The sequence below is a fragment of the Montipora capricornis genome, chromosome 4 (genome assembly GCF_036669925.1).
Source record: "Montipora capricornis isolate CH-2021 chromosome 4, ASM3666992v2, whole genome shotgun sequence".
Classification (NCBI taxonomy): Eukaryota; Metazoa; Cnidaria; class Anthozoa; order Scleractinia; family Acroporidae; genus Montipora; species Montipora capricornis.
Window position 1 is genome coordinate 34,863,917 of NC_090886.1, and position 12,541 is coordinate 34,876,457.

Here is a 12,541-nt window from a genome sequence, read left to right on the forward strand (position 1 = left end):
TGCACCACTTCATTACAGAGGTCTTCAATGCCTATACCTGCAAGCGGTGTCACATCATGGGCAGGCAAGGAAAGTGATAGTCCCCTTAACCTCCCAGGCACACAAAGACCTAGAGTGGTGGGTCTCAGAGAGCCGCTGCCGTCTAAATGGCTGTCCAATACACCTTCCAAATTTGTCAAATTTGATGGTTCAAAATAAGTACTGACCTCCACTCATCTGGAAAAATGGAATATAAAGTGCATTAAGGATTGACTAGTCTTAACCTCCTGAAGAACTTTTGGCTTTTGCAGCTTTTATTTTGCTTGATATCAAATATTTTCACTGATCTTTTCACTGTCCTTTCTACTTTAAAACTTTGCTTTCCCAAAGGAAATTGATGACGTCACTTTAATGATTATGTGAATTAAATAGTTTGAAGTGGAGATGTTCTTATTCTCTGCCCAGAGACCACCGATTATGAACACCAGCTTTTCATTATTGCCGGCAATGAGGTTCTTCTGGAAGTAAATTCATACAAACAGAGTCTTTCTGCTCTGTTTGGGGTACATTACACAGTTAACCTAGAGTATCCAAGAAAGGCAACATGCCTACACTGAATTTCTTGAGAGTATGTATTAAGCATTCTCCAAAAAAAGAACTGCCCTGTATAGAAAAGGTGTCTCTACAATTTTAGCTTAAAGTTAATACTTTCTTATTACATGTATTAACAGTCACACCACCACAGGGGCCTTAACTAACCAACATGCAGGGATTTTATTAGAAGCCGGGACCCGGGTACTAGCACCCGTCTACACTGAGTGCAGTACTCGCCATTGCGCAAAGGAGGTCTCAAGATTAAGAACCAGACTATATATAGGGGTGCCCACTCACTCAATCACAAGGTCCTTTCTACTTTAAAACTTAATGAAATCCCTGACATGTAAACGCGTCTGAGTCCATTTCTTGATTTGTCGCACAACAGGCGAGAAATAGTACATGACCATGTCAAGCAAGGGTCAGGCAATTAACTCATACCATGTCAAACATTGTTGTGTTATGTACATGTAGTAATTTGGACTATTACTAATGTGGTCAATTAAATTGTCACACTGGAAGTTTTTCACAGGGCTGTCATAAAGGACATTTACCTGTACCAGCTGTTAACCCTGAGCTCACATTGTGAAGGATATAAAAACTAGAATCAGTTTTTTTAGATATTGCAAGTGAAAATTTAATTACAGTCCTGTTTAATGCTCGTTTTTTGGGGGGTTGTGCTTTGAATTAGATCCAGATTGGCTAATTTTTTTTTTCGTTGGGATAGAAGTGATATAGACCTTATTCATAAATGGCGGTCACATTTATAATTCTTTTGTCCAAGTGTAAATTAACCTACCAAGCCTCATTTTAGAGCAAGAATTCTTTTCAATTCACTGTATGGTATCGAGACTTGGTAGGCTAATTTGCATTTATACAAAAGAATCATAAATTGACCTCCATTTATGAATAAGGTCTATAAGGAAAATGGACAGTGATGGATTTTAATTACAAAAATTGTTTTCTGTAAGTAACAGTTTTCATTTATTTTAATTTTCACTCACTTTATGATCTACACCATCCCCTCAAGAGAATTTCTTTTTACTGGGTTGCCATAGGCAATCCCAATCGGAAAATGCGTAGCATTTCGTCGTTTTATTTTCCGTTTCGGTAAAAGTCTTGCCTGACACTCCCCTGCTAAGTGGTGTCTTTGTGCACAGAGTCTTCTGTGCGTATTTTGTTAGGTTTGAGGGGGCTGGGGTAATGCGCAGATTTCTCTTGTAGACGCAGGAGAACATTTAATTAACCTGCAATGGCATCGAAAGTCATTGTAAAGCGCATGGCGTTTTAGTGCATCTTAAACAAAATATACCCTTATGGAGCTCAAGAATGTAACGTCAATTGGATAAACAAGACAGGCGGTGAAAAATAAATATCTGGAATCTTAAAAGCGACGAGTAATGGACTTCGACAACAAACTATCACCCGTCGAGCCGAAATCAAAGTGAGCTGTATTTCTAATATTTTACCAAGTGTACATGTGCCCGTTATGTAAAACGCTGAAGCCAAATTGAAATTTCTCTGGTAACTTATGGGTTCAACAAAGAAAGAGAAGGAATCGAATACCTTAAGTGGATCTGTGATCTCTGATGTCTGGCTATTTGTATTTTTGTACTCAACTCTGCACAGTCTTCAGGTTAAAAAAAATTGGAAATGTGACAGCCAAGAATTATTTGAAAGAAGCTTGTTGTCTATTTTGTCTTTCATTATTCATGGTAAGGGTTTGATACTGAAATTTATTTTGTTTGGTAATTTGACACGATTGAGTTTCTTATCTTCACGCACGTAATGAAATAGGAAAAAGGGGTTTTTGCCTCTAATAGCAAATATGTTGTTTTTTCGCTGGAAAAGGTGGCCTTTATGAATTCATCATGTTGTGTAATATACCAGCTTAACTGGATTGTTTTTATGGCAATAGTAAAGCATTTCCGTGTCAAAATGATGTTAGCGTCTTTCTGTTGTGTTAACTTAATTAAATATACAATGCCGCCTCGTGAGTTCTCTCAAGAACTTACTTTTTGCGTAGAATAAGCTTTTAGAATGATGTTCTTGTCTTCTGTGATGATACTTGACGATTCGGGAGAATTTTGTGAAAAAATATTTTTAACCAGTCACACGCGCAACTTGGCCTTTTGACATCCCATTGACAAAAAAAAACTAGTAAAATATTCGCGAACCGGTCGATTTCTCCGAAATTTGAAGGATGATTGCTAACGAATAGAGAAAGATTTTTCACAATAACTAAAAATTCCTGTGTTAAGCATGAGAATTCGACGAAGAGGTGTGCAACTTTTGACAGAGAGTATTAAATTATGAAAAATATCTACGGATAGATCGTTAGAAATCTTTATTTTAAGAGGTTATTTGAACATAAAAGATGCAACGCCTGACGAGAAATAATATTTTTGTTAATATTTCAAAAAAGAAAAATTTCGCGGCAATGGGGACGCGGTGAAAATGAGTTAACAAATTTGCATACGTGCGTTAAAACGTGATACATGAGGAGCGTAGTCACTAAAACATGGAACGACCTAAAGCCACCTAAAACCACCAACAACCAGCTAAAACCATCTACAACCACCTACAACCACCTCATAAAAAATCTACAACCACCTCAAAAACATCTACAACCACTCTCAAAGGATCGAATACCATCTTAAAAAAGCCATAATTGTATAAAATAAGCAAGACGACAATATGTGGTTACCATTTCAGGGGCACCCAACGACCAATTTGTTGTGTATTATTATTATACCCCAGTTAATGAAAATAAATGTTATTAAGGCATTTTCAGGTGTTTTTCAGTGTTGCTGGGAAAACATTATCTGTTCCTTTTTCCCAGCAAGACACAAGAAATTTCCCAGCCAGCTAGATAAAATTGGTTGCTTTCCCAGCCAGCTGATCAAATTTATTTCCCAGCCAGGAATTCCGCGCGCTTTCAAATCCCTCGATGCAAAACGACCGAACAAAAGCGACAAAACCGGGACAAAACCGGTTTTTTCCGCAAGCGCAATCACTCTGACCAGCCGTCGCATGTTTGTGACTACTCTCTGGGAGAGGGAAGGGGTCTTTTTTTTCTTTTTTTGAGTCGTCTTCAGTATTCAGAGTTTCTACAGCCAGCTCGGGTTGAAATGCTAGAAAAAGTCAGTAATTCCCTGGCAAAACCCCTATCAATAATAAATTTCCCAGCCAGCTCATCGAAACGCCTGTATTTTTGCCAGCCAGCAAGATTCCTCTGGGGAACAGATAATGTGAGGAACAGATTTGTTGGATGCCCCTGCCATTTAGCCAAAAAAATCCGGAAGGCATGACCGTGGCATAAAGGTAAGCGATTTTCCGAATTTGATAAAAGCAAACCGGATGTGGAAACGGAACGATCGTCACGAATTTCCCAAATTCCGGGAAATAAAAATAGAGTGCCGGCATTTCCCGGAATTCGGGAAATTCGTTTCCAGGCCCTTTCTCACGATTTTAGCGCGGTTTACAGGATGGAATACAGGGTAAAGCGCTATTTACATCCGGTTGGTTTTTAACAAATTCGGGAGAATCGCTTATTTATGCCACGATCATGCCATCCGGTTTTTTTTGGCTAAATGGTAACCACATATTGTCGTCTTGCTTATTTTATACAATTATGGCTTGTTTAAGATGGTATTCGATTCTTTGTGAGTGGTTGTAGATGTTTTTGAGGTGGTTGTAGATATTTTTGAGGTGGTTGTAGATGGTTGTAGATTTTTTATGAGGTAGTTGTAGGTGGTTGTAGATGGTTTTAGGTGGTTTTAGGTCGTTCCATGTTTTAGTGACTACGACATGAGGAGACAGGAATTTTTTCTCTCTGACAAATGATTTTGTCATTGTAGTGTAAAATGAAGTTTATTTGGGAAGCCAACAATATTTCTTTAACTTCCTGGTTAATCTAATTTATTGCTACGACTTACTAGTGCGAAGATTGTTTACATGACAACTCACGAAAATACTTTTGTCCTTTGGCCATTTCAATTTCAGCAGGAAAAGAAAACAAACAGCGGTTACAACCATTTTCATTTTGATCTTCATACCTTCGAGCGGTATGGCCAAGAAACGCTTAAATTGGTTAGAAATTACGAAAGAGATCTTTCACGTTTCAACAAAATTACATTGGATATTGGCTTTCTACAAAAATGCAAGTTGTTTCGATTCTTCCCAAAGTTCCTTGATTTCAAGCTCAATAGGCGCGAATTCCATGATACTGAAAGCCTGTCGCCGATTCAAGGAGGATTTGTTATTGTTCGAAATTAAGCAGAAGACAATTCTACGCCGCAAAAACATGATGTCGTTTGAATCTATTCTGTCCACCCTGAAGGCTGTTTTGTCTCCACTGGATTTTAGCCACATCCGCTCCTCGATTGAAGCAAAAACGTCGAAGATTAAAGATCGGTTGTCTTCAAAACTTGAACGGAAATTCAATAATTTGAAGCGCAGATATGGTATACCACAGGTTTCGAATTTGAGCTATGACAGTGTGATCTTCAATTATTCGCATCGGGCTTTGACAGAGGCTGAAAAAATAGTTTTGGCAAGGGGCTTGCGTTTCTGTCTTCCACCGAAAGCTGTTGACGGAGTAAGCGTAAAAGGCGCATTTGAAATGCTCTACCGTGATCTTATTGGGAAAGGTTACGTTTATACAAACGTTGGCCGTGTAGCACTTATATTTTAAACAGAATTAACTGAAGAGAGTGTAGTGTAACGTGAAGTGCTAGATTTCTATCCCATATGAACTATGTGAGCGTTAGCCCTACTGATGGAAATGGGCCCACACGAGGACAGAGAAAAACTCTGACCAGGGTGGGAATTGAACCCACGACCTTCGGGTTAGATCTCCGCCGCTCTACCGACTGAGCTACAAGGTCAGACGGGAGCAAGCCGTGGGAACTGAAGATGTTCAGGTCACGGCAATTAACATGTACAAGTACGTTCCTCTCGACGTGATCTTATTGGTTTGGGTCATTCATTAACAAGTGAGGACCAAGACAGATTGAAATGTCAACTCAAAAATGCTTCTTACAGTTACATGATTATTCTAAACAAAAGCGAATTCTGACTAAGGAAGAATGGATGGCTCTTAACGATTTGCGAAATGATACTTCTATTATTATTACTAAACCTGACAAAGGAAATGGTGTTGTAATTGTCAACAGACATGATTACCTCAGCAAAATGAAACAGTTGATTTCCGACGGAACGAAATTTAAGTTGTTGTCGCACAACCCAACCAAGTCTTATTTCCTATCTTCGTAACCTCAAGCGAGATTGTATAATTGATGAAGCTACATTTAGAAAAATCCTTCCTTGTGGATCTACTGCTGGTGTTCTTTATGATCTTCCTAAAGTCCACAAAACTGGTTGCCCCTTTCGCCCGATTGTCTCCTCAGTTAACACATACAACTACAGTCTTGCTTCTTTTTTTGTTAATGTCCTTAAACCGATCTCCACCAACCAATTCACTATCAAGGACTCCTTCTCTTTTGTGGATTAGGCGAAGACTCACCAACACAACGATGAAATAATGTGCTCTTTTGACGTGTGTTCCTTATTCACGAACGTTCCACTCGACGAGACAATAGAAATTTGACTTTCCAAGTTATACTCTCTTCCTGACCCTCCTGCCTTACCGCGACATGTCCTCAAAACCTTGCTCGAGTTTGCAACGAAGAAAAGCCACTTTGTATTTGATGGTCATTATTACGACCAAATCGATGGCGTTGCAATGGGGTCTCCGCTAGGCCCAGTATTAGCTAACATTTTCATGTGTGACTTTGAAGAGAAATGGTTGACTAATGTAGATTCTCGTCCCTCCATTTGGCTTAGATATGTGGATGACACATTTTCGTTGTTCGACATTGAAGCCACTGCGGCCATTTTTCTGCATTTTCTTAACACCAGATATCCTAATATAAAATTTGCAATGGAACTTGAAGAAAACCAGGAGATTCCATTTTTAGATGTCCGCATTAAGCGCAATCTCAACAATTTCACAACAACAGTACATCGCAAAACAACTTTCACTGGCCTCTACACTAAGTGGGACTCTTTCACTCCTAGAAAGTATAAAATACATTTAATCCGCACCCTCATCTATCGCTGCTTACGCATCTGCTCGAGTTCTTCCTTGTTACAGTCGACTCTCTTTGATCTAAAGAACACTCTCCTTCAAAATGGTTACCCAAGAGGCGTTCTTTGTTAAAACACTAATGATGTTTTGAACAGACAAAAGAACAGGTCTGCTGAACCTGCCACCACTGTTCCTAAGAAAGATATCATTCTTGTATTGTCTTTTTTTGGCTTTCAAAGTGAAGCTCTTACTCGACGTATTAAATCTTGTACTAGTAAGTTCTATGGCTGTGTCAATCTTAAGGTTATTTTTCAAAACACTTGCAGGTTAAGTCTTTTTTTCCTTACAAAGATCGCTTCAGTCGTTCTCAAAGATCTAAAATAGTATAGAAAGCCAGTTGTTGTTCCTCCTACATCGGCAAAACAAAGAGAACATTGCATGACAGGAAGTCCGAGCATTTCAAAGCTCTTACACAAGTCGGCCACGCCTCTGCTGTTGCAGACCATACTATTTCTACCGGTCATAACATCAAATGGGACCACTTTGAAATCCTCGCAACTGGGAAGTCCGACTTGTAGTGTAAAATTAAAGAAACGCTATTAATCAGTGACTTAAAACCCTCTCTTAATGAAAACATTGGTAGTGAGAAGCTTTTTCTTTATTAATTTCTTCCGGAAGTATCAACTACCGGAAGTTACGATTTTGTTATCACACTTTTTAACTAATCACCAGTGCATCGCTCTAGTTTTTTAAAATTTTGTGTAACAGTTTTCACCGTCACTTCTGGTGATGTATGTTGCAACATACGAAACGTCAAGTATAAAATGAAAATGTTTGTAACCGCTTTTGTTTTCTTTTCCCGACAACTCACGCTTTTTGCGAATTTTGAGTGTCATGAAATTACATCATTTGCGTGACAATATATCCATTTACTCTAACCCAAAAACATTCAGATAGTAACAAAGTTTATATTTATTAACCATTTTTTCTGCTTGTCAGCATTGTTATTTGTGATAATTCGCAAGTCTGTTTTTGTATCTCATAGATGTTTAGATTTTCAATTACATGGCACCTCAACCTCTCGATTGTGTAAATAGTTCACCCTGCAGTCAAAATAGATACGTTTCTCAGGAACCCGACAAAGAAGGCTTCCTGACCCGACAGATGAAATCTAAATATTCAGTTAAATATTACAACAAAATTAAAAAACCAACGACGGAAGTTTCTTGGCTAAAAAGTACGTTGTTTTACTCTGAAAACGACAAACGATTAGCATTCTTTCCCGTAGTTCATTCAGTTGACACAAGGTGATCACGTGCACCTTTATGGTTGCCTAGCACGTGATCAATTTTCTCCTTTTGCCAAAACATCATGACTTTTCCCTTCATTCATAAAAGTCAGAGACTGCAGAAATTTTGGTGTTTTTACGATCGATTTGTCATTGATCTTTCGATGAGAACTCGATTCAGAGTTATATATAAAAACTATGTTATTTTTTTTCTTCATCTGTCTTTTGGCTTGTCCTTGCTTTTACCGTACTGTTTGGTGCAAACGTAAAGCCAAACAATGTTTTGGCCTGGCATCAGATTAGACTAACAAGAAGAGGAATTATGAAGCGGAAACAACATCTTCAGTCCTTTCTTAGTGCGTGCAATAAACGTTTGCTTGGTGCAACTGCAAGACATGCATGACATGCTGGAAAACGTCCATCAGAGCAATTTGCAGTTAGTTGCGGACTATTTATTGAAAGAAGAAACGAGTGAATTTTACTCAAGAGCGTGTTTGGTTGTCTTAAAACTGAATTTATTACCAAAGCTTAAAAAACTGAAAGACCTCAAAATAGGACAGGACATTACACAATAATTAAAGGTGTGAACGTGTAAGCCAAAGGGCCTCTGCTGGCGCGACGTGTGGGTGACCCCTAAAATGGTCTTAATGACCCCCCACTTGAAAAAATCAACTGGAACGCTGCAGTTCAATACCACCCAATTCAGTGCCTTTTGTTTTTGTGTAACACGTACCACAGGGAACCCAGTGTACGCTTTTTGGAGCGTCTAGTTTATGTTAGTTGGAGCTTTCAAACTGTTTTTTTCCTAGGGATTTATCTTATTAGCTAAATAGTTTGGCTGATTTCATGCCGCTTAGATTTTTCAAAAGCATTAGTGGTTTTAGGCGTTTAAGTTTCAGAAATTTGTATTTTTTCTGCAACATAAATTATTTTAGTGAAATTTAACAGAGTTGTTTTTGTGATTATGGCTTGTATGCGTTGCCTTGTGTGTGTATATATATATATATATTTCCTAAATTTGGAAAGCATGATGAATTTTCATGGAATAATAATATTCTAAAAATCAACATGTTTATTTAACTAGATGTATACATCTCTATTCAACAATTCTCATTATTTTGTGGAGAAGAGTCAATCTCTGTTTATACAATGAAAAGCAGCAAAAGGATACTTTCCTCAAGACCTCTACTTCTTTAGAATAGCAAGGAAACTCTTACCCAAAGAACTCATGTTCTTTTAAAAAGAATTCTAAAACCTTCTCTGGTGACGAAGAATCTAACTTAAAAGATCCTTCAAAGAAGACATAGTTTGCTGATTAGAAGAATGATATATTCTTTTGGAAAGATTCTCGTTTTTTTAATTAGAGTCTGGTGTTTCGCTCTCCTTCATCGTTCACGATACTTTGCAAAACAAAGACAGTCTTTTAACTTTTGAAGCTGATCCCGGATCAGTGCATTCAGCAGCGACACAATCTGTTTTACACTTCCACGTTACACAAATTGTAATCGAAAATCATAGGCAACACTTGACAACACAGCCCGTTGGTAACATATTCAGCTCACAGATTTTTTTCCAGGCATGCATATCGCTCCAACACGTCATATTGTTCCTTTTTCAATTCTAGGCTGGGATATCCTAATTTTGCTGAAGAAAATTGCATGCCATCGTGAAACAAATCGTCCACTCTCTTCGCCATTTTGGCGTTACGCCTACGCCTGCGCAATGGTGTTCATGACAAGAATCTTGTCATCCCAGGGTCGCTCGTTTCCAGACACGCTGGTCAAGGGGGACGAAGACTCTAATCATGTTTGGTAACCTGCATTATCCGTAAAAGTCAAATATTTAAAAAGGACAATGAACGTATTTGATATTGTTTATCTTACGCGGTACTTTGTAGGCAGTTGGAATATAGAACGAGTCCAGCTGATATGTTCATATCACGGCTATGCATTTGTCAAACCCGGTAAGTCTGAGACCCTTTGCATAAATGGCGCCCAAATTTGAATAACAATACTTGATACATCCTTAGCCTCGTGTTTATGTTTCAAGACAAAGGATTTTTGTCATGAATGTGAGGCTAAGGATGTATCAAGCATTGTTATTCAAATTTGGGCGCCATTTATGCAAAGGGTCTATAGTCATAAGTAACAGGAACTCGCTGCAATCTCATCTCAAAACGTCTCTATTTTCGCAAAATTCGCAAGAATCGCGAGTCTTAGTTAGGGACTTGTCTTCTTGTTTTCACTGTCTACGATTTTTGCGATTTTTGGCAAATGTTGCTATTTTCGAAAAATTGTCAAAATCGCAAAAATAGCGACTCTTGTTGGGGAATAGTGCTTTATCTTTCCAGTGTTTTGCGATTTTTGCGATTTTTTGCAAAATTCGCCATTTTCGCAAAAATCGGGGAGCCCTAATTGGGGACTCGCAGCCTTCTTGTTTTCGCCTTTTACGATTTTTCACAAATTTTGCAAATTTTGGAAAAATCGCAAAAATCACGAGTTCTAGTTGGGGATGTGTTTTCTTCTTTTCAGCTGTTACGATTTTGGCGATTCTTTGCAAATTTTGCAGTTTTTGCAACTGCGTGCAAAGCTGAACATAAGTGATACCGTTTGTGAAGAGTCAAGAAGAGGGGTGGGTTGTTGATCTATCTCTAAATAAAAAATCGTATGAATTTGCTTGTGTATTTGGTAATTCATGTTCACTCGTATATTTTGCAAGTTCTCAAATTGCACTCCCCTAGGTTGTTTCTCTTACTCATCATATGTTGTTTGTGCACGTCGTGAAGTCGGCTATTGGTTTGCCTGTGGGTATTTAAGAAGCTATTCAACTGGTCAGCGGTGAAAATGGCAAATTTGAGGAGAATAGGGCTCTTTCATAATGGTGGCCAAATAAAATATTCTTCTGTTTTAATGATAATAAGCCTTTCTAGCCTGGCTACGACTAGCACATTTGTTTCAAAATGAGGACATTAAGTCTAATTAACATAAATACAAAAGAATGTAAAGGAGATCGCCATTTATGAAAGTCGAGTTGGAAGAAACTGAGGCGGTTTCGGTCAATATAACAAAGGAAATGGAATGTTATAAGCAACATGACACCGAGGCAACAAAGCCATTCTCTAACGTGCTCAAACATGCTTTGTGATAATTACCAAGCACACAGTTTGTTATTAGATACTACTGATCGTTGTGTTACTCTTTTTAGCAAGTTAAATAAAAGCTCAGGACGCTGAATTAGCGAGAAAGAGTAGTTTTTATTGAGTAACAAGCCACGTCATGTAGTAAATAAATATATGAAAACTAACATCATAACTTTAGTGGAACGTTTGAGCAACTTGCTGAAGAATTTGGCACAACTTTTTCAAAAATTTGGAGCATCTTGTGAACAGCCCTAATTACAAGCATAATGCAAGGACTGCTAGGGCTATCTAAAGTTCATTAAAAAAGATTCCTACTCTCCAGGCTTTCAAAAAGCGCATTAAGTCCTCTAAGCTGATAGTCATTACAGTTGAGGTATTTTCTGACAAAATTTTTCTTTCCTCTTCTCTTTTTATTACCATGATTTTTCGTTGATTTATAGATCGTGTTTCAATCGAGTGTCGTAAAACCAAAACCAAAGTAATTACTTTGGCTAATTAAAAAAGGACGGAGACAATCCGGTAAACCAATCAAAACTCGAAATAATTACAAGTAGCCGACACAAAGCGCGGCAAAATGTGCACACTCCAGCCACGATTGCTTTTGGTTTCACTCCTTATTGATTGAAAAAGTGGCGCGAGAACTTTGAACCAACCACTGAGTGAAGTAATCATAAACCAAAGCAATTCGCAAATTACTTTCGACACTCAACTGAAAACCGGTCTATGCAGTATTCCAAACGTTGTTATAGCTACTTATAGTTACTGTAAATTATAAATAGAAGTCTTACTCTTTTATCCAAACTAAATGAATAACATCCTTTCCTTTTTTTTTTTTTAGAACCTTGTGAATAGTTTTGGGCTGTCCACTCAACCAGCCTCACAGCTATTTGGATAGTCCAAACTTCTTGCCCGCACATGCAGCCTGTAAGTATATCTTTTCTGTGATATTATTTACTCAGCGGCCGGTATTACAGAATCTTATTTAGGTACAAAATACTGTTGTAAATAGGCTAAAGAAGTTCGAGAAAACAAATTAAGTCTCAAGCGTCGCGGAAAACCCTCAAGCCACCTACTACTTCTAAAAAATCTACTGAGAATAGGCCATTTCCGAGTTCATGCCTGACTCCTCTTCAAAGGGAGTCTAAGTGCGAAGTTTTTCTTTTGAAAAGTAGTTTTCAGTCATATGTAATGTAAAACTATTTACCATCACAAAAACATTGCACTTAGACTCGATTTGAAGAGGAGGCAGACATGAACTCGACAATGGCCTATTATAATGATGGTGAACATTATTTATTATAAAATAATTAGGATAGTAAACGCACTCTCATTGGTCAATAGCTGTGTTTAGATGACATCACACGGCTGTGACATCACACGAATTTTGATTGGCTATGTGTTGTCATACGCGCGTCTTGATTGGCTGGTAGGAAAGATGAGCGTGTATCAA